At 46.9% G+C, this 21,208-nt stretch overlaps 1 long non-coding RNA gene across 1 annotated transcript; it reads left to right on the top strand.

Annotated features, from left to right (window-relative positions):
- Nucleotides 1-8,691: 8,691 nt before the first annotated feature.
- On the top strand, nt 8,692-13,951 carry LOC132778077 (uncharacterized). Its single transcript, XR_009631734.2, has 2 exons — nt 8,692-8,869; nt 13,638-13,951. It is a non-coding gene; the product is annotated as an uncharacterized lncRNA (long non-coding RNA).
- Nucleotides 13,952-21,208: the final 7,257 nt, after the last annotated feature.

Raw genomic sequence — 21,208 nt, 5'->3', positions numbered from 1 at the left:
TCTTTCAGAAAGTTCAGCAGCTCAGTGGTTTAACCCGCTGATAGAGCTAAACTGCAGATGGTAGGCCTTCTGAAAGAGATGGGTCTTCAGTTGAGTCTTACATTCTGACAGCTGATTTAGCTGTTGAATCTCTTCCAGCAGGGAAACAGTATGGAAAAAATAGGTCATAACTGGCATAGAATCAGAGAGCCATAAAAGGGACACTACAGGATGTGCAGTCCAACCCTATGCAGGATACCTAGCTAAAGCCTCTCCAGCAGGTATCTGTCCAGCTTCTCTTTGAAAACATCCAGAGTAAAGGACCCCAACACCCCCCTATGGAATTGTTTCCACTGTCAAAAGGCCATCAAGAAGTTCATTCTAATGTTCAATTGAAATCTAGCATCCTATACCTTAAATTCTTGACCTGCACTTAACTGCAAACGAAGTTCAGAGATCTAGAGTCTGTAAGCTGTTGCTGGTCAGAAGCCAAGCATCAATAACCATTGTCAGGAGCAAGAGACATCAAACAGTCCAGAGTCAAAAAAGAAATAAATCAGAATCAGTATTCCGGGGAGAAGGAGCAGCAGAGTCCTTCAACAGCCCAGGAGTCATAAATCTGTCCTCTTCCTTAAACTGAGCTGTCAAAAGGAAGACTGAAGTTATGCTCAACAAGCTAGCTGGTGATTGCAACTTCCTTTTACTATTATCGAGCACATGTTCAACCAGCTCCCAGATCTCAGGCATGTATTGAGGGGTCGCATTCCACAGCTGTTTGCCTATATTGCAGACTTTAACTTTGCCTGTTGGACTGATTAGAACCAGACTCTTGAGTTTACACTTTTTCTGGGACTTGGGACCAGGGGGCTGTCCTCCAGATCCTCTTCCTGTTCTGAACCCCAAAATGGCCCAGAATGTCATCAAATGTATTCTGGGGGGCATTATTATTATTGTTATTATTATTATTATTAACTTTATTTGTACCCCGCTAACATCTCCCGAAGGACTCGGTGCGGCTTACAAAGGCCAAGGCCCTCAATAAAACAACAGCATAACAAATACAACAATAAAACTCATAAAGCAAACCAATAAACATTAAAGCAATAACGGTAAAACATCAAAAACAATAGATCATGACACATTTAAAACTAGGACCGGGCCAAATGTAATGAATAAATTAAAAGTGCTGGACATGACAGGTGAAATGTAAGGATTTTAGGGTAGGTGCGATGTGCAGGCAATCTTAAATCTCTGGTAAAGTGCATTTGGGACATGATGCTAGGAGTTTCCTATTCTGGAAAGGCACACCGGAACACCAAGGTCTTCAAGCTCTTCCTAAAGATTGCCAACATTGGGGCTTGTCTGATGTCCTTGAGGAGAGAGTTCCAGAGTCAGGGGGCTACCACAGAGAAGGCCCTGTCCCTCGTCCCCACCAAACGTGCTTGCAACGCAGGTGGGATCGTGAGCAGGGCCTCTCCAGATGAACGGAGGGATCGTGTGCACGGAGAGAGATGAACGGAGGGATTGTGGGCATCGAGAACATTTCCACAATGTCCATTTTTAACCATGGAGCCCCAAGGAGCCAAAAACAAGTTTTGCTAAAAAATTTCCAAAATGTGCTCTATCACATTTCTATCACATTTTGCACTCCGCCTCAGGTAAATTTTAAGTATTTTGGGGCAACTTTCCATATTGTGGGGAAAATTTTGTTTTGATTTTGCAAGAATAGGTGCATCTGTCCAAGGTCACCTGAGTTCCACTACACTAATCATGCTGTGGGTGCTGATGTTGCATGCACATGTATGTGTTTGCCTCTAATCCAGGTATGGGCAAACTCAGGCCCAGATGCAGCCCCTTGGGCTCGTTTCTCAGGCCCTCCTCTCTCTCACCATCCTATCCTTCCTTCTCTCTTTCCTTCCTCCTTCCCTCCCTCCCTTCTGTTGCAATAGCAGATTCCCAGATTAGTGTTTACACCTTATTTTATTTTTCTGGTTATTTAATATTTAATGTTTATTTTACTTAAGTGATATTTGTCTTTACTGTTCTAATGTAGCACAAATCCTATGTAAAATCTTACTATGTATTTTTGACATTAATATTGAAATCTGAAATATATACAGTTTAAGATAATTTAGATTGCCTTGCAGTAGTCTCCAGGTAGCAAGGTAAGTTAAAATGAAACGCATCTTCCAGCAGGTGGCACTGTACTCCTATTAAGCAAGAAGTAAGCAGAGGAGCAGCTGCTATGCTCAACCAGGAGTGGGTCATTTATGGCACTGTCTGGAACCCTTGGCAGATGGAAGCAAAGCCCCAGCTCAAGGGGGGAAGCGCCTTTCTAAGATGCTGCACCTGGGTCCCAGTTTGCCTAGTCTTTGTGGGATCGTGACTGCAAGTGGCTTCAGATCAAGATGTACCTGCAGATATCAGCAATTCTCAACTTCAAAGGAAATGTTTGCACTTTCCCTGTGCCTTACGTATTCCACAACTGCAGGATCTCCTGCCAGGGTGATGGAATATGTTAGGAGTTGTAGTCCGAAAGGTAACTTCCCCAAGCTCTAAGATTTCATACTGGAGCTTCATAGTGGGATTTCTCTTTCCCTAAAAAAATCGAGACAAAGGACCTTTCTCTCAATTCTCTAAGCAAGCCCACTTTTTTCATTTCCTTTGTCTACAGCAAGTATAATACAGATCCTCCTCTCACTAGGGTGTGCGTAAACACTCTCTTCTGCTCCTATTGTTTTGCTCATATCTGCTTTTATTCACATTTATATTTTTTGATCTACCCTTGGGGGGGGGGGGGGTAGCGAGGGGGTGTCAGAGGGGTCACCAAAGACCATCAGTAAACACAGTATTTTTTGTTGGTCATGGGGGTTCTGTGTGGGAAGTTTGGCCCAATGCCATCGTTGGTGGAGTTCAGAATGTTCTTCGATTGTAGGTAAACTATAAATCCCAGCAGCTACAACTCCCAAATGTCAAGGTCTATTTCTCCTAAACTCCACCAGTGTTCATATGTTGGGCATATTGGGGATTCGTGCCAAGTTTGGTCCAGGTCCATCATTGTTGGAGTCCAAAGTCAATACCCACCAAACCCTTCTAGTATTTTCTGTTGGTCATGGGCGTTCTGTGTGCCCAGTTTGGTTCAGTTCCATTGTTGGTGGAGTTCAGAATCCTCTTTGATTGTAGGTTAACTATAAATCCCAGCAACTACAACTCCCAAGTGACAAAATCAGTCACCCTCAACTTCCCCAGTATTCAAATTTGGGCATATTGGGTATCTGTGCCAAATTTCGTCCAGTGAATGAAAATACATCCTGCATATCAGATATTTACAAAATTACAATTCATAGCAGTAGCAAAATTAGTTATGAAGTAGCCATGAAAATAATTTTATGGTTGTATTGTCAAAGGCTGTCATGGCCTTTGAAGGGATGTTGTGCAGCACATTGTAAAGGGTGTCCCACAGTCTCTTTACCATTGGTAAAGGGACTTTAAGGACACATGCATTATTCTGGAAACAGGTTGTTTGTGGATCTACATGGCCATGTTTGCTGGGAGGTTCCAGGTGCTGTCATCCAAACACTTCCAAGCTCTGGTGCTGATGTGCTTCAGGTAGCATTTGACTGATAGTTGTGCTCCCTATAAAGGCAGCACTAGGTCAGGTGCAGGCTAAATTCACTTCCCCTTTGCATTGACCCGTAGGAAGCTCATAATGGATGGAAGCCCTTGGTGGCAAGCTGTCAGACAGTAAGAATTGATATATATATATATATTGAACTGCTTTGTGTCAAGAGGGAAAAGGAATGGGTGGACAAACAAATGATAGCTCGCAAAGATATACCTCTCCTGTCTGCCTCACCTCCTAGCCAATCTGCTCAGTCAGGAAAAAAAGACCACACATGATGTAAATTGAGTATCTAAGTTATACATTCCAATATCTTCATGCTTCCCCATGTCCAGAGGTCTGTGTACACGTATGCCCCCATGTTATACAGAAGGAAGTGGGTGAAAGGGCTTTTGCTTTTTGTTGGAGTGGGATCTTTTGTGAAAAACAGCTAGGATTGATTAAATAAGAATACCAATCAACAACATGTACTCAAAATAGCCTGTTTTCAAAGTGGTGTTTATGTATTAATTATTTAACTTTAACTAAAGTTAATCAGAATATTTAACAATATATCTTTCAAAAATCTCTGGAATTCCTACAACTATGTATTTATAAGTAGTGGGTTGTTGTGAGTTTTCCGGGCTGCATGGCCATATTCCAGAAGCAATCTCTCCTGATGTTTCACCTGCATCTATGGCAGGCATCCTCAGAGGTTGTGAGGTCTGTTGGAAACTAGGAAAATGGGATTTATTTATCTGTGGAATGTCCAGGGTGGGAGAAAGAAATCTTGTCTGTTTGAGGTAAGTGTGAATGTTTCAATTGGCCACCTTGATTAGCATTTAATGGCCTAGCAATTTCAAGGCCTGGCTTCTTACTGCCTGGGGGAATCCTTTGTTGGGAGGTGATTAGCTGGCCCTGATCGTTTCTTGTCTGGAATTCCCCTGTTTTTGAGTGTTGTTCTTGATTTACTGTTTCTTTTAATACTGGTGGCCAGATTTTGTTCATTTTCATGGTTTCTTCCTTTTTTTGTAATTGTCCACATGCTTGTGGATTTCCATGGTCTCTCTGTGTAGTCTGACATGGTGGTTGTTTGAGTGGTCCAGCATTTATGTTTTCAAATAATATGCTGTGTCCAAGTTGGTTTGTCAAGTGCTCTGCTATGGCTGACCACTATGGCTGAAGTAGTCTGCAAGTGCCTTTCATGTTCCTTGAATCGTGTTTGGGCAATGCTGCTTTTGGTGGTCCCTATGTAGACTTATCCACAGCTGCATGGTGTATGGTAGACTCCTGCAAAGGTGGGAGGATCCCTCTTGTCCTTTACTGAATGTAGCATTTGTTGGATTTTCTTAGTGAGCCTGTAGATAGTTTGTAGGTTGTGTTTCTTCATTAGCTTCCCTATGAGGTCAGTGGTTCCCTTGGTAAGAAAACTTTTCCTCTGGGTGGATCTTTGTCTTTACTCCTGTGGCTTGTTCTCGGTCTTGCAGCTCATTTATAAGTAATTTTCCAATATATGCAGAAAAAAACGAATGGCAAATTTTAAAATCATCTACACTTGGCAAACTTGTGGAGAGAGGAGGAATAGACTGCTGGTTCAGGAGTACACAAGGAAGAAGGCACTAGGGCTGGGGTGGGACTGAAATTGAAATAAATATTAATAATAACCTTTCTCCCCAGGGGGGCTCTAGGGAGGCAGCCCAGTTATTGGTTCTCTCTAACCCAGTGGTTCTCAACCTGTGGGTCCCCAGATGTTTGGGCCTTCAACTCCCAGAAATCTTAACAGCTGGTAAACTGGCTGGGATTTCTGGAAGTTGTAGGCAAAAAAAAAAAAAAAATCCTAGTAGAATACACACACATACACATACAATAACATGGCCTTCAAATCAGCCCCCCCCCCCAAACGCATGCCCACCCACACCTCTCTAGAGGAATTTGTAAAATAAAAGATGGCACAAGGAAGGTAAGAAAAGATAATTTAATGAATATAATGCAAAAAATAAATCTCAAAAAGCACTCCTAAACAACAGTAGCAGCAGCCAGGCACTGAAGAACAACAAGCAGAGCTACTAAGTGCAAGAGGAAGGCATGTCAAGCCAACCCTGACCAGCACCGCCTTTCGTCTGAAAACCGATGTCCTCACTGTGGCAGAACATGCAGGTCAAGAATAGGGCTCCACAGCCACTTACGGACCCACTGCCAAGACACCGCATCTGGAAGACAATCATCCTTGAGCTATGAGGGATTGCCTAAGACAAGACGAAAGAAAGAGTATTATTACATGACAATGTTATTATTTCTATATATTATTATATATGGGTGGCCTTTGATTATGTCTGCCTACATGGCAAAAGCTGGCTGCTCCAAATGGCCATTGCTGCTTCTATACAGACTGCTGAGGTGCCCCAAAGCCCTTTCCTCTCCGAAGAGCCCCACCTCCCATTCCTTTCAGGAGCGCCTTCTCTTCCTTCCTTGAGGCGCATGTGCGGCTTCTTCACTAGGTGGCAAATCAGAAGGGAGGGGCTGGGGGGCCTCACGAGCCCTGCTCAGAAATGAGAGGTGTGAAGGCGCCTCAAGTAACTCCATCGGCAAGGTGGTGGGAGGGGAGGAGGACATGATGCACATGTGTACTTAGCTGAAAAGGCGGGAAGGAGTCGTGGGGGGAGTCCAGGGCGGGGTGGGAGAGGTGGCAGGCTGGCGGATGGCTGGCAAGAAGCGTGCCTCTGGGCCCCAGATGTAGGCTGGGCCCTGGTGGGGAGGGGGGGCCACAGGGGTGGGGAGGAGGAGGGCCGGCAGTGCCCCCTCGGCCTCCCTCCCTGCCAGGAGGACCTGGAGTGCTCCCTGCTTGCACCGCCTCCTTCCCTGGGCCCTGGCCCTGCCTCTACCTGGGACAGCCTCCGGGTGGCTGGCAGGCCCAGGCTGGGCAAGCCGCCTCTGCCTCCCTCCTCCTGGGCAGCAGGAGGGCCTGGAGAGGAGCCTGCACCCTCAGCAGGGGGGAAGCTGCCTCCCCGCTTGTGGCCCCAGCTTGGCCCTGCCTGTGAGGAGCGCCCTGAGGGCAGGGAACATCCGGGGCAGGACCAGGTGGGACTCCTCACGGGCCTCTATGGCCTCCGTCTTAAGGGCCCATATCACGGCCTGCTTCTGTGCTGCCTGCACCACCACCCCCTTTTGCCAAGGGCCCACAGTGGGGTCTTGACATCCTGCAGAGCTCATGTCCAGAAAAATCTGCAAAAGAAAAAAAAAAGCAGGAAAAGATGTGAGGTTAGGGAGGGCAAGCGAGGCTCACTGGAGGGCAGGGAAGGAGGCAGGGGACATGGATGTGATTGTGATGGGGTGGGAGTGATAGTGACATGGAGGGGGGCTTCAGGGACCCTTCTTCTGAGGCTGAGAGGGTTTGCCCTGCCCAAGTCCATCCAGAGCTGGGGGGGGGGGGGTCAGACCTTCCGCTTTGAGCTTCTAAGCCACACTTAGTCACTACAAAGTACTAGTCCTTACAGAGCTTTGCCATGGCCTTTCTCTGAGGCTGAGAGAGTGTGCCCTGCCCAAGTTCATCCAGGGCTGGGGGGGGGGGGAGGCTTCAGAGGCAAACTGGCTGATGCCAAACAGACTGTGTTCTGGATGTCTAGAGGCTTTCAAGTAAAGGCTGGATGGCCTCTCATAGGCTTTGATTGTGATTGCCTGCCTGGCAAAAGGGGGTTGCACTGGATGTCCATTGGGGTCTCCTCCAACTCTATACAGACAACTGAGGAGTCCTGCCTCCCATTCTCTTCAGGAGTTTCCTCCTAACTTCAAGCGCACAGTGGCTTCTTTTCTAGGCGAGAAAGTCAAAAGCGAGGGGCAGGAGCCACGTGAGCCTTCCTCAGAAACGTGAGGTGGAAGGGCACCTCAAGCAAACCCCATTGGCAAAGGGGGGAACAGGGGAGGGGAGCAAGAGAGGAGTTTTGCGAATATGTGCTTACCTGCAGTGGCAGGACTCCTGGGTGAGATGTAGGGCAGCCCAGGAGCAGCGATGGGGCGTCACGGGGTCCTCAGGCATGCGGCAGCAGTGAGGGATAGCGGGCAGGAAACAGCCCCCCCTTGGGATCCCTGGCGAGAAGGGGCCTACATGGTGCGCAGGGACAAGCGCAAGGCAGGCAGCGCCCCCTCCTCAGCCTTTCTTCCTGCCAGGAGGCCCCGGAGCACTCCCTGCTTGCACCACTTCCCTCCCTGGGGCCTGGCCCTGCCTCCGCTTGGGATGGCCTCCTGGACAGCTGGCATGCCCAGGCTGCACAGAGCCCCCTCTGCCTTAATCCTCCTGGGCAGCAGGAGGGGCTGGAGAGGGCCCTGTTTCCTCGGTGGGGGAAAGAGGCTGCCTCTCTGCATGCGGCCCCAGCCTGGGAGGGGTGCTGCTAGGGGTGGGAACAGCCAAGCTGGGACCAGGCGGGGGTCTTCGCAGGCCTCCATGGCCTTTGCCTTGTAGGCCCATATCACAGCCAGCTTCTGCGCCGCCTGCAGCACCCCCCTTTTACTAAGGGTCCACAGGGGATGCCTCGGCAACAGGTCCCCTTGATGTCCTGCAGAGCCCATCTCCAGAAAAATCTGCAGAAAAAAAGGAAATGAAAGAAAGGGTGTGAGCGATTAGAGGGTAAGCAAGGCTCACTGGGGGCAGGGAGGGAGGGTACCTGGATGTGATGGGGTGGGAGGGATAGTGATGTGGAGAGGGGCTTTGAAATAATATGGTACGAAAGCTAACTGGCACAACCTGCCTCCTGTTCTCTTCAGGAGCGTCTCCTAACTTCAAGAGCATGGTGACTTCCTTTCTAGGCGGGAAAGTCAGCAGAGAGAGGCAGGGGCCACGTGAGCCTCCCTTAGAAACATACGGTGGAAGGGCACCGCAAGCAAACCCCATTGGCAAAGGGAGGCATGGGAGTGGGGAGCAAGTGAGGAGTTTTGGGCATGTGCTTACCTGCAGTGGTGGGAACTCTGGGCAGGACTTCCGGGTGAGATCCAGGGCAGCCCAGGAGCGGCGAGGGGGGTGTCACTGGTTCCTCGGGTGCATAGCAGTAACGAGGGATGACAGGCAGGAAGCAGCCCTCGGGATCTGCTGAAGAGGGAGTCCTGGTGAGGGACACAGACCTCCCTGGCCTCTGCCTTGCAGGCCCATATCACAGCCGGCTTCTGCGCCGCCTGCAGCACCCCCTTTCACTAAGGGTCCACAGGGGATGCCTCGGCAACAGGGCCCCTTGAGGTCCTGCAGAGCCCATCTCCAGAAAAATCTGCAGATAAAAAAGGAAAGGGTGTGAGCAATTAAGGGTAAGCAAGACTCACTGGGGGCAGGGAGGGAGGGGGCCTGAAAGTGATGGGGAAGAAGGGATAGTGATGTGGAGAGGGGCTTTGAAATAATATTGTACGAGAGCTGACTGGCACAACCTGGATAGGACTAGGCAGAGCTCCTCGCCAGCCTCCATCTTGCAGGCCCATCTCACGGCCGGCTTAAGTGCTACCTGTAACACCCCCTCCCTCTCCCCCTTTGACGTCTTGCAGAGCTCATTTCCAGAAGAATCTGCAGAAAAAAAGGGTGTGAGGTATTGAGGGTTAGCAAGGCTCACTGGGGGCAGGGAGGGAGGGGGCCTGGATGTGATGGGGTGAGAGGGATTGTGACATGGAGCAGGGCTTTGGGGACCCTTCCTCTGAGGCTAAGAGGGTGTGCCCTGCCCATCTATCCAGAGTTGGGGGGGAGGGGTTCTGACCCTCCTTTTGGGGCTTCTAAGCCACACTCAGTCACTATAAAGTGCTAGTCCTTACAGGCAGGGGCAAGGGCAAGGCTTCCAGCACCTCCTCCTTCCTCACCCAGAGGGTGTGGAGCGCTCCCTGCTCCTGCCGCAAAAGCTGCCTGCTTCCCTGGGGCCTGGGCCCACCTGGGTGGCCCTTGATGGCGGGGAAGAGCTAGGGCGGGAGAAGACAGGGCACTTCTGCTCCACTTTCACCTCTGCCCTGGCATTGGGGCCCCAGAGGGGGTTCTGCAAGAGAAGTGTTGCTTGGCCTTGGTTCATTGTGACCTTGAGCATGGAGGACAGGGAGGTTGTTGCACTAGATGTCCCTTGCGGTCTCCTCCAACTCTTCTATACAGACAACTGAGGAGCCCCACCTCTCGTTCTGTTCAGGAGTCTCCTCCTAACTTCAAGCGCACAGTGGCTTCTTTTCTAGGCGAGAAAGTCAAAAGGGAGGGGCAGCGGCCACGTGAGCTTCCCTCAGAAACATGAGATGGGAGGGCACCTCAACCAAACCCCATTGGCAAAGGGGAGGACGGGTGGGGAGCAAATGAGTTGTGTGCATGTGTGCTTACCTGCAGTCGCGGGAACTCTGGGCAGGACTCTGAAGTCCAGGGAGTCCTAGGAGCAGCAAGGGGGCATCATGGGGTCCTCTGGTGTCTGGTGGCAGATGGTGGGCAGGATACAGCCCTCGGTGTCTCAGCTGAGGATGGAGGCCTGGCTTGTGGGCAGTGGGAGGAGGGCCATGGGCGGCAGCATACCCTCTGCATCCCTCCACTTTAAGAGGACCTGAGGCCCTTGCTGCTGCTGCATTCTTCCCTTGAGCATGGCCATGGGCCTGATCCTGCTGGGATGTTCCTCGATGTTGAGAAGGAAGACCCAGGGCTGGATGAGGTGGAGCACTGGATGGTCCTGGGCTGCTTCCTTCTATGTCTGGATGAGGGTTTGCTTTTATAGCACCTCTGCCTTAGCCCTCACATTCAGGGCCCAGAGGGGGCGCTGTTGGAGGGGGACTGCTTGGCCTTGGCTTTTCTCCAAAGTGAACTCTAGGAATAGGAGTAGTAGGAGAGGGAGTCTGGAGTAGGGCAAGAGGGCAGGCGGGATGGCTGGCAAGTGAGACTCACTGGGGCAAGGAGTGCATTGGCTTCTGGATCATTCAGGGAAAAGGAGCAGGAGGTGAGGAACGGAGTCAGGAGCCCCGGTTGGCGAGGGGGGCAGAGGGGAGGGAAGGAGAGGTCATGGATGTGCTGTGGTGGGAGGGGATTGTGACAGGGCCAAGGTAGGGGGAAAGGCTTCAGGAAAGGTTTGGTGATCCTTCCTCTGAGGCTGAGAGAATGTGCTCTGCACATGCTCCCTCAGCGGCCTTCCAGGTCCGAGGGGGTGTTCAGACCCAGATCTTTCAGATTTCCTAATCCATCACTATACTATGAGCACCCACCCTGCTGGACACAGATGGCCTTGATAAGCCCGAGGCTTCCCGGACCTTTTCCATGCCTGTTTGTGTCAGCACTCACCTTGTAAATAGTGGGTTGGGGAAAATGATTCCTACTGATAAGAACTGGACAGAGGATTTCCACAATGTGGGGACATAAACTGTGATGTGAAATGGCCTGGATGTTTTAAGACACTGGGGTGACAATATCATGCTAGTTTTAAAGATTTTTTAAAAGAAAATTTTTGTCATTTTTTTCAAAAAAGAGAATGAAGGGCATATGCCTGCTGATATGCAAAAGAGACACTCGCTGGAACACCTCAGCAAGCGAGAGTCCAAAAGTGGCAGGCTCAAACCCAGAACCTCAACCAATGGCTGATCCTAAATGAGAGACTCCCCCCTGGGCACACAGAGGACTGGGCGACTTGGAAGGCACTGAACAGACTGCGCTCTGGCACCACGAGATGCAGAGCCAACCTTCGGAAATGGGGCTACAAAGTGGAATCCTTGACATGAGAATGTGGAGAGGAGCAAACCACTGACCACCTGCTGCAATGCACCCTGAGCCCTGCCACATGCACAATGGAGGACCTTCTTGCAGCAACACCAGAAGCACTCCAAGTGGCCAGATACTGGTCAAGGGACATTTGATCAACTACCAAACTCACAAGTTTTGTATTTTGTCTGTTTGTTTGCTTTGATCTTTTAGTAATGTAATATAATTTGACTGGTTGTCCTGACACGACAAATAAATAAATAGTTGGTGAAAAAGTCTGTATTTAATCTACAGCCCACCTTTTGATATAAAGCATCTCCAAAGCAGTTTTCAAAGACCGTTGAAAAGTCAAACAACAATAAAACCAGCAAGAATCAACACAACAAATAGAACAAAATTTTGAAAAGACCTGGAGCAATTAAAATAATGTTGACTGTTGCCAAAATGGAGAAAAACACTGTCTTTGTTTATTACTAAACGATGTCAAGGTAGATGTGAAAATGTACTTATCAGAGGGAGGAAGCATCTCATAAATGAAGGAATTTAAATGGAGTTTAGGAAGTTACTTTTAATGCAAGTGGACACCATTCATCCCCTTAATAGTAGATTGATGTTTTTGAATGCAGAGCATCAACTTATCACTGCATGGTTAGTGGATAGTTTCAAAGTTGTTATGTTCATTCATTATGAAAGTCGCTTTCTATAGTCTGCTTTTGAGTCTTTTGAGTTATACTGAACTCCCTTTTGGGCAGAACAGACAAATCAGCAGTTCTTAGCTGTGGTGTAAACAGAATATGTACACATGACTTTTACATTTCTCCTCCTTTTGAGAACATAGCCTACACAAGCTAGCAGCTACAGCCTGTTGTAATCAAAGGCCTTGAGATTTTGATTGATCCCACTAGTCTCTTGAGAGCAGATCGAAAGGGAGATCCATGGTTTGATCCAGAAGTATTTGTTTTGTGTGTGTGGTTTTTTTTTCTTGCTGGCTGGAACTGTGTTAAGTGAGGAAGTGCTGTAATGGCATGAAAAACTGTATCAACGAGACTAAGAATGACAGCTTGCAAAGAGATCACAGAACAAGCACTTATGATCATAATATGTTTCAGAGTTGCTAGCGGTCTGGGCCAGCCCTATTGTTTGGCAGCCATGAGAAAATTGCCTCAGACATCAGTAGTATTTGTCTCCCCTTCCCTAGAGTTCCTCTCTATTGAAGGACAGAGTACATTATACAGCTTGCCCTACTGCCCTAAACTACATGGTTGCTCCTTGGTGTGGGTAGGGTTGCCCAATCTGCGAGTCTAATCCTGAGTTTCCAGTTTTTGTGGCTCATCTCTAGTGGAGGTTGATGAGAGTGCACACTCTTGAGATGTGATGGGCTTAGTTATAGGCCAGAGGCTGCCCATCTCCAGCTTGGTTAGGAGAAAGGCAGATTTCTATGATTTGCATGTTGGTTAATTGTTGGAGCCCCCGGTGGCGCAGTGGGTTAAAGCACTGAGCTGCTGAGCTTGTTGATCGAAAGGTCGCAGGTTCGATTCCGGGGAGCAGCGTGAGCTTCCGCTGTCAGCCCTAGCTTCTGCCAACCTAGCAGTTCGAAAACATGCAAATGTGAGTAGATCAATAGGTACCGCTCCGGCGGGAAGGTAACGGCGCTCCATGCAGTCATGCCAGCCACATGACCTTGGAGGTGTCTACGGACAATGCCGGCTCTTCGGCTTAGAAATGGAGATGAGCACCACACCCCAGAGTCAGACATGACTGGACTTAATGTCAGGGGACTACCTTTACCTTTACCTTTACCTTATTTGTTATTGCAACTTGCAAAGATTCCACAGAGGGTCTTTGGATTTACTTGCTAAGTTTTCCCCTTCTCCCTTGTTATCTTCAGGACAGGCCTGCATCCACCTTCTGACAAGAGCAAGTAGGATACATTTTATGTTCCTCACTCCAGTTCTCTAAGATGAAAAGGGACAATGCTCTCATTACAGTTTGGGCTGGAAACAGCCCCTTTGTCCAAAATTTGTATCACAATTGCTAAACAGGTAAATATGATATATCTGATTAGATATCTCATTGATTTTCCAAGGCTGTGTGAGGACTGAAACTCTCGTCTTCAGAAACAAAGCAGCTTGATCACATTAACTTCCCAGGCTCCATGCTGTAGAATTATTCTCAGAAACAGACCTCCAAAATTAGGAATGGGTAAATTGGCTCACAAGGTCCCACTTTGCCCTCAAAACACGGAAAGTCTTATTCTGTAGTATTAGCTGTTAACACTTAGTTAACTGGGTCTGAATCCTGAGATAACAGGGAAGGCATGTTTGTATTTCTGTAATGCAATACTAAGTAACTTTCTTAATTACTTCTTTTTTATTTATTCAGCGTAATGGACATGATTCTCTTCAGACTTCTAAACCAGAACTCCATCACTATAAAGCAACATGATTCCTAGCACAGACTGTAAGGAGAAAGAGCAGGTCCAAGAGCCAGAGACTGAGTTTGAAGCATGCAACTACCAGAATCCACTTCCCTCAGAGCTGTGGCAAGTTCCAGGGACTGAAACTGAAGCCAGCAGCACCCAGAAAGTCTCAGAAAGCTGTTGCAGAGGCAACAGCAAAGTGAAAATATGGTAGCCTGTTCCACTCTAGCATCCAATCTGTCTTGATGTGTATGTACATATAATGCTTTCCCGCCGATCTTTGTGCCTCAGTCTTTCTTTTTCAAGGCAGCATTGATTAACTCTCTCAAACTTCTACTTCTTGAGTCTCAGAGCAAACATGGAGAAAGACAGGAAAAGATCTGGTCTCTTCCTGGCCAGTTCTGCTCCTGGTTCCCTCCAGAAGACCTCAGGGCCAACAAAACCAACAGGGATCCCCAGTATCAATAGGCCTGAGTTTTGGGAAATCAGGCTGTGACCTAAGTCTAGTGGAAGAAAACCATAATCCAAGGCAACAAGACGTTAGAGCAGCAATGTTTCAGGGTTTAAATGTGTTGCACAACAGCACTGGTTTTGTCATTCAAACTCCTGCTTCTTGATTTTTGGAGCAGACATAGAGAGAGGCAGGAAAGAATCTCAAGTCTTCATGGATGGTTCCACTCTTGGTTTACTCAGGAAGACCCCGGAACCAAAGAAGCCAAAACTACTTACTGACAAAATAATAGAAAACCTTGACAAGAGTGGCATTAGCCCCCCCCCCCCCCAAAAAAAACCCAGTCTTCACCAGAATCTCCTTCCCAGTGGCCCCAAACTTTGCCTATTGTTCTCTCTGCTCCAGCCATATCAGAACAGCCATAATAATAATAATAGGGATCTGCACACATTATTCGCCGATACATCACACAGCCCAATACAACAACCAGCAGAGTGATCTTGTCTGCTGTGGACTCATCTTGTTGTGTTTCTAATAATAATAATAATGATAATGATAATGATGTCACCACTGCTGTTCATCATTGCAATGATCCCTCTGTCAGTAATTCTACAGAAAACAAACCTGGGCTACCAAACAGCAAGAAATTCACCAAAGATTTCCCCACTTGCTGTACATGGATGATCTAAAGCTTTACGGAAAATCAGAAAAAGAAATCCAGTCACTGACCAACACAGTCAGAATATACAGCATTGACATCAGTATGGAGTTCAGACTAGACAAATGTGCCACAGTGGCATTAAAGAAAGGGAAAATTACCCACAGCGAGGTCATAGAGATGCCAAATGGACAAACCATAAAATGCAATCAGCCTGAAGCCTATAAATATCTGGGCATACTACAGTTGGACAATATCAAGCATGGACATGTGAAAAATGTGGTCAGCAAAGAATATATCCACCTGGGCCATCCCGTCATTAGATATACTGCTGGAATTGTGAACTGGATGCAAGCAGAGCTGGATGACCTGGACAGAAAAACATGAAAACTGATGACAATCCACCTCTCATTACACCCGCATAGTGATGTCGACAGACTTTACCTGCCCAGAAAATCAGGAGGCAGAGGGTTTCTGCAAGTGAAACAAACGGTAGAAGAAGAGAAACACGCACTGGTAGATTGTGTGAAAGGCAGTCAAGAACCAACATTGAGGGAAGTCAATAGTAGTAAACTGCTTCATGTGCAAAAGACAAAGAATTAATACTGTAAAAAACACAATCCAGAGCAGAAGAGAAAACTGGCAAAAGAAGGCTCTTTGTGGACAGTTCCTGGAAAAATTGAGAGCCAAATTGACAAAGAAAAAACATAGCTGTGGCTCACAAATGGAACTTTGAAAAAGGAGATAGAGGGCCTGATTCTGGCAGCCCAAGAACAAGCTATTAGAATAAATGCCATCAAAGCCATAATTGAAAAGTCGACGACAGATCCCAAGTGTAGACTCTGCAAGGAAGCAGATGCTGTAAGAAGATTGTGCATACAGACTACAAGCAGAGGCATAACATTGTTGCTCAGATGATTAATTGGAACTTGTGCCACAAATACCATCTACCTGTGACAAAGACCTGGTGGGATCACAAGCCAGAAAAAGTTACAGAAAATGAACACCTCAGGCTATTCTGGGACTTTGGGGTTCAGACAGAGTTTTGGAGCACAATCGTGTTAAAAAACAAAGTGTGGATTGTTGATGCTGCAATCCAGGGTGACAGCAGGATTGAAGAGAAACAACTGGAAAAGATGACACAATATGAGGATTTAAAGATCAAACGATATGAGGATTTAAAGATCAAACTGCAAAGACTCTGTCACAAACCAGTAAAGGTGGTTCCAGTGGTGATCGGCACACTGGGTGCAGTGCCTAAAGACCTTAATCACAATCAGTGCTGACAAGATTACCATCTGCCAGCTGCAGAAGGCCACCTTACTGGGATCTGCACGCATTATTTGCCGATACATCACACAGTCCTAGACACTTGGGAAGTGTCCGACGTGTGATCCAATACAACAGCCAGCAGAGTGTCTGCTGTGGACTCATCTTGTGGTGTTTCAAATAATAATAATAATAATAATAATAATAATAATAATTTATTTATTTATTTATTTGATGCACTTATTAACCGCCATTCTCAGCCCTATCACCCTATCTCCCCCAGGGCGGTTTTCAATACATGCAAAGACATAAAAGAATATACAGAGTATTCAAACAAAAAACAAAATTATGAAGACAAAACAAATTCAGGGTAAAACCAAGTTAAGCACTATTCCATAATCTGAAGTGAATTACTAAGGGCCAAGATGGTCAGAGTAGACCTAAACCGTCTAAGGGGGCAATGCCCAGGATAGTGTAGATCAATATCGGGCTAGGAAGATGAAGGGGAAAAATAGTTGATCCTTTTTCCTCCCCTCGCCCCATTATTCTTTCAACCACCTGCTCTGCTACTTCTCATCCACCCATAGAAGCAAAGAGTTGGAAGAGCCATCCAACCCCCTGACATACAGAAACACAAAATGAAGGAAACTCTCCCCCCCCCCCCCCCCCCGGCCACAGATGGCCATCCAGCTTACAATCCTCCAGAGAAGGAGTCTCCACCATGCTCTGGATTACAGACTCAAGCTTTCCTTTGAAAAATATGAAATCTTTCAAAAATGAGAACATGTTTGCCATGTGTTTCTGCTTCAGCCACATTTTACATTTTCTTCAGAAAGAAAAATAGGGTGTTTCCTTTTTTGGCTGAGATACAGTACTTTCATTCAACAGTGGCAGACCCTCTGGGTCTTGAGTTCCAAGGCTGAGGCACATAGGAAGCAAGCCCTGAGTCAGGCCCACAAACTCACAGAGTAAGAGAGACCAGAGTTGTCCCTGAGAACAATGCTGCTGCCTTGAGGAGAGAGCTGGAGGAAGGTTCCTTCCAAGAATTAAAAATATACTTCGAACACAAAGCCTTCCCAGAAGAGGAGATAAGCTGGCAACATCGCCTCATACATCCTGGGACTCCCTGAATTTGACTCATGGGTTTTGGTCAGCTTTCTCCTTAGGACAGATAGGCCCTCAAGGCTCCTCCTTGCCACACTGCAACAAACCTGAGGAGAGAGCCAGAGGAAGGAGAGTTCATTCCAGCCAGGCATCCCTTCCTTGGAGGAGGCCACTTTTCAAAGCCTTGAGGAGCTGGTAACATCACCTTGCCGTTCCCCGATCTCACCCAGGAATTGTTGCTGGCCTTCTCAGAGAGCTAAGGGCATATGCACAGGCCTTCTCCCCCACCCCCCATTTCCCCACACCACATCCACTGGTGTTTACTTGAGGGTACCCCTTTTGCTTCACATTTCTGAGGGAGGCTCAGGATGTCCAGGTTCCTTCACTTCTGAGTTTCCTGCCTAGAAAAGAAGTCACAATGTACTTGAAGGGAGAGGCTTCTGAAGAGAAAGGGAGGCTTGATATCTCACATCTTCCCCAAATTTTGGCTGGCCACAATCTCCTCCCACCCACACTACAACCATGGTCCTTTCCCCATCCTTCTGCCCTCTGTGCGAGGTTGAGGGGGTGCTGCCACCCTTGGCCCTCCCACTGCCAGTACTGGAGACCCCACCTCACCAGGCCACCATCTTCAGCCGGGACCCTGAGGGCTGCTTCCTGCCTGCCATCCACTACCGGGTGCCAGAGGGCCCCAAGATACACCTTTGCCATTCCTGGTCTTCCATGGACCTCAGCCGGGACTTTTGCTGGCTTTCCCACCACTGCAGGTAAGCATGCACGCACAGGATTCCTTGCTCCACTCCCACATAGTCAGGTTTTCTTAGAGGGGGCGTGTCCTAGTCCAGTAAGCAAAGAGTAGATGGTCAGGATTGGTTAGGAATAGGGAGCGGAGCCTAATATTCAGATAGAGGGGAAAAAGTGTACTTTTTGAATTTGAGGCTTGGGTTTTGGCAGTTGGGATTTGTCAGTTGAGAGTTAGGTAGTCAGTTGGTGTTCACAGATAGATAGGAGAATTGGGTTAATCTTTTGTAGTATTCAAGGGCAAGAGTTTGAATGTTCTCAAGAAGGTTTACTAAATTCTCATCCTGGAAAAGACTAGTCACAAGTATAGCTTAAATTCTACACTTCATCAAGTATAAAAATAACAAGCCCACTTCTATAGATGACAGAAAAGAAGCAGAAATAAAAATAATCTTAATTGTACAATCAGAGGTGTACAGAAGGGAAACACAGAACCTTAGACAGCACCAGTGTATACCAAAATCGAGTACTCTAAGATATTCTCAATCCTTTTTTAGACAGTTCCGGAGTACTAAGAGTTGGGGATTGTTTAACTCAGTCCAAACTTAAGATGGAAGAGAATGAAAGTTGTTATTGCAGAAAAAACCCTAGTTACCAAGGTCATTCATGACTGTTATTTGTAAAAGACTTAACAGGTGAACATCCCCAGCAAATCATGGCTGACCTACCAAGAGACCGTATAACCATACAACCACCATTCGCCAATGTCAGTGTAGACATTTTGGACCATGGGAGATAGTTACTAGGAGAACAAGAGGAGGGGTAGGAAACAACAAGAGGTGAGCAGTAATGTTTACTTGTCTATGCTTGTGAGCTGTCCATATTGAACTCATAGAATCCATGAACTCAACATTCTTTATTTACACCTTACAACACTTCTTTGCAATCAGAGGTCCAGCAAAAATTCTAAGATCAGACTGTAGTATAAACTTTAAAGGCACATGTAAAGACTTAGAAAGGTCTATGTTAGATCCAGATGTCCTAGTATTTCTCAAACAAGACAGTTGTAAATGACTATTCAATCCACATGCATCTCACATGGGAGGAACATGGGAAAGGATGATAGGTATTATCAGAAGAATTCTTGATGCCATGTTGCTAAGTGTTACCAGTCTCACCCACAAGGTCCTTGTCACCCTCATGGTGAAAGTGATGCCTATAGTTAACAGTTGTCCTCTGACACCAATATCAACAGACCCAGAAGTCTTAACACCAGCAACTCTGTTGACTTTTAAGACGCCAGAAGGGGAGGACATCATTATAACAGCGAAGCTGGAGAACATCCATTGGAAACAGTGGCAACAAGTGAAATCGTTAGCGAACACATTTTTGAAATGATGTCAAAGAGTATATCTACCTCTGTTTCAAAAAAATCCAAGTGGATGTGAGCCCAAGATAACCTTCATGTAGGTGATATTGTTTTGATGCAGGAAAAGGATACACCTAGAAGGAAGTGGTAATCGTCAAAGTCATTCCAAGTAACGATCAATATGTGCACAGGTTAGAGTGAAGACGACAAATGCAGCGGAATCCAGAATCTTCGAGAGACCAATTTTGGACCTTCTTCTGTTGTTTCACAGTTATGACCCCATAGACTAGAATAGTGTAGCATATATATAAGATTAGTTTATATTTATGTATTAGTTAGTCATTAATTTATTATTAATAAGGGGTAAAACTTATTGGTAAGTTTTAGGTGGGGAGTGTCCTGCCTCCAGAGACAGAATCTATAAATTGTTGCCTGTGCCTTTAAGGCTATGGGAGGGGGGGGAAAGAAGCTCAAGCCTTGGCTCCAGAATGGTAGTTATTTTACACTTAGGCAAATCGGTTAGAGTGGAAGCAAACAGGAATAGAAAGTGCACAGAAATTCACGTTCAGTCAAAGATACTTGGATAGTCATATAGTTATATAGATAAAAGTAAGATATAGATAGTGATATTGTTGCATTGATAGTAAAATAATAGTAGTCACATCTAATATCTATATAGTAAAACAACAGCAGTCACACATTTTGAGTACATAACAGGGTTGCAGAAGCTTATACAATTTCCTTTTCACAAAGACTTTCAGTAGCAACTAGGGAAAGGAAATTCAGTTGTTTCAATAAAATGTTGTTTCACTTTACATATAGTCTCCAATCGGTTTTTGTGTTATAATACCTCTCAATCCAACCTCATTGCAGCACAAAGGCAGAACCCTCCCTTTCTTCCATTCTCGAGCTCATGTTGAACATAAGCCAAGGCCAAGCGGTCCTCCTCTCACGACCCCTCATCTGGGCGCTCACGGCCAGGGTTGAGGCGGAGGTACTGCAGAAGTGGGCCTTGATCTGGGCCCAGAAGATGGAGGAGGCACAGAGCCAGGCAGCACCCCACACTGTCCCATGCTGGCGACTCCAGCGGGGCCAGGCCTGGGCTCCAGAGAGGGAGGCAGCCTTGGCGGTGGAAGAAGGGAGCACCCCAGGCCCTCTGGGCTTGGAAGGAGGGTGTGCTGCCTTTCCCCAAGGCCTTTCCTCAGCAGTGCCCCACTTCATCCTGCATCCCCCCCTTCATGGTTCTCTTTTAACAAAATATTTTTTTTCTGAAGAGGAAAGGAAGAGGAACCAGGGGTGGGTTTTGGAACTCCTTTAGTGGTCTTCTTACCTCAAGGAGGGTGTCTTGCTGCTGCTTTTTCTCAATATGTAGTAGGATTTTGGAAGAACAAGATTTAAGAAATTTTGAAGCAGCAACCATGTGGCAAGAAGGTCGCCATGATGGAACTGAGCAGTAGAGGATAGTGACTGAAGAGGATGGGGATGTAGAGTCAAATTGCAGAGCTGTGTTTGGTGTAAGAAGTAAAAAGTGCTTCTCCTATAACAAACTGAGCCATTTTGCAAAAGACTGCAAGCATGCCAAGAGACAATTAAGAGACAATTATAAACATTGGAAAGGAGACCCAGGTAATGGCCTCCTACTATAAAGCAAAGAGCTTCAATATAGGAATGAATGGATATGTTTGGGGATGTGAGTGGTCTTGCGATCCTAGATCTGTATGACTGGGAAACGATCTGTGGCCTCAGTGGAGACCCCTCCTCCCCTCCCCCCATCCAATAATTATGCTTCGGGGAATAGATTTCCCTTCCTTCTGAATAGATTTCCCTGGAACATGGCCAGACAGCCCCCAAAACTTACAACAACCCAGTGACTCTGGCCAAGAAAGCCTCCGACAATTGTGGAAACAAGGATTGGTGATAAACCCTCAGTGGAGATCCCTCC

The sequence above is a fragment of the Anolis sagrei genome, chromosome 6, assembly GCF_037176765.1.
Source record: "Anolis sagrei isolate rAnoSag1 chromosome 6, rAnoSag1.mat, whole genome shotgun sequence".
NCBI lineage: Eukaryota > Metazoa > Chordata > Lepidosauria > Squamata > Dactyloidae > Anolis > Anolis sagrei.
The sequence above is the reverse complement of the archived record's forward strand: the minus strand, read 5'-3'. Positions and strand labels throughout refer to the sequence as shown.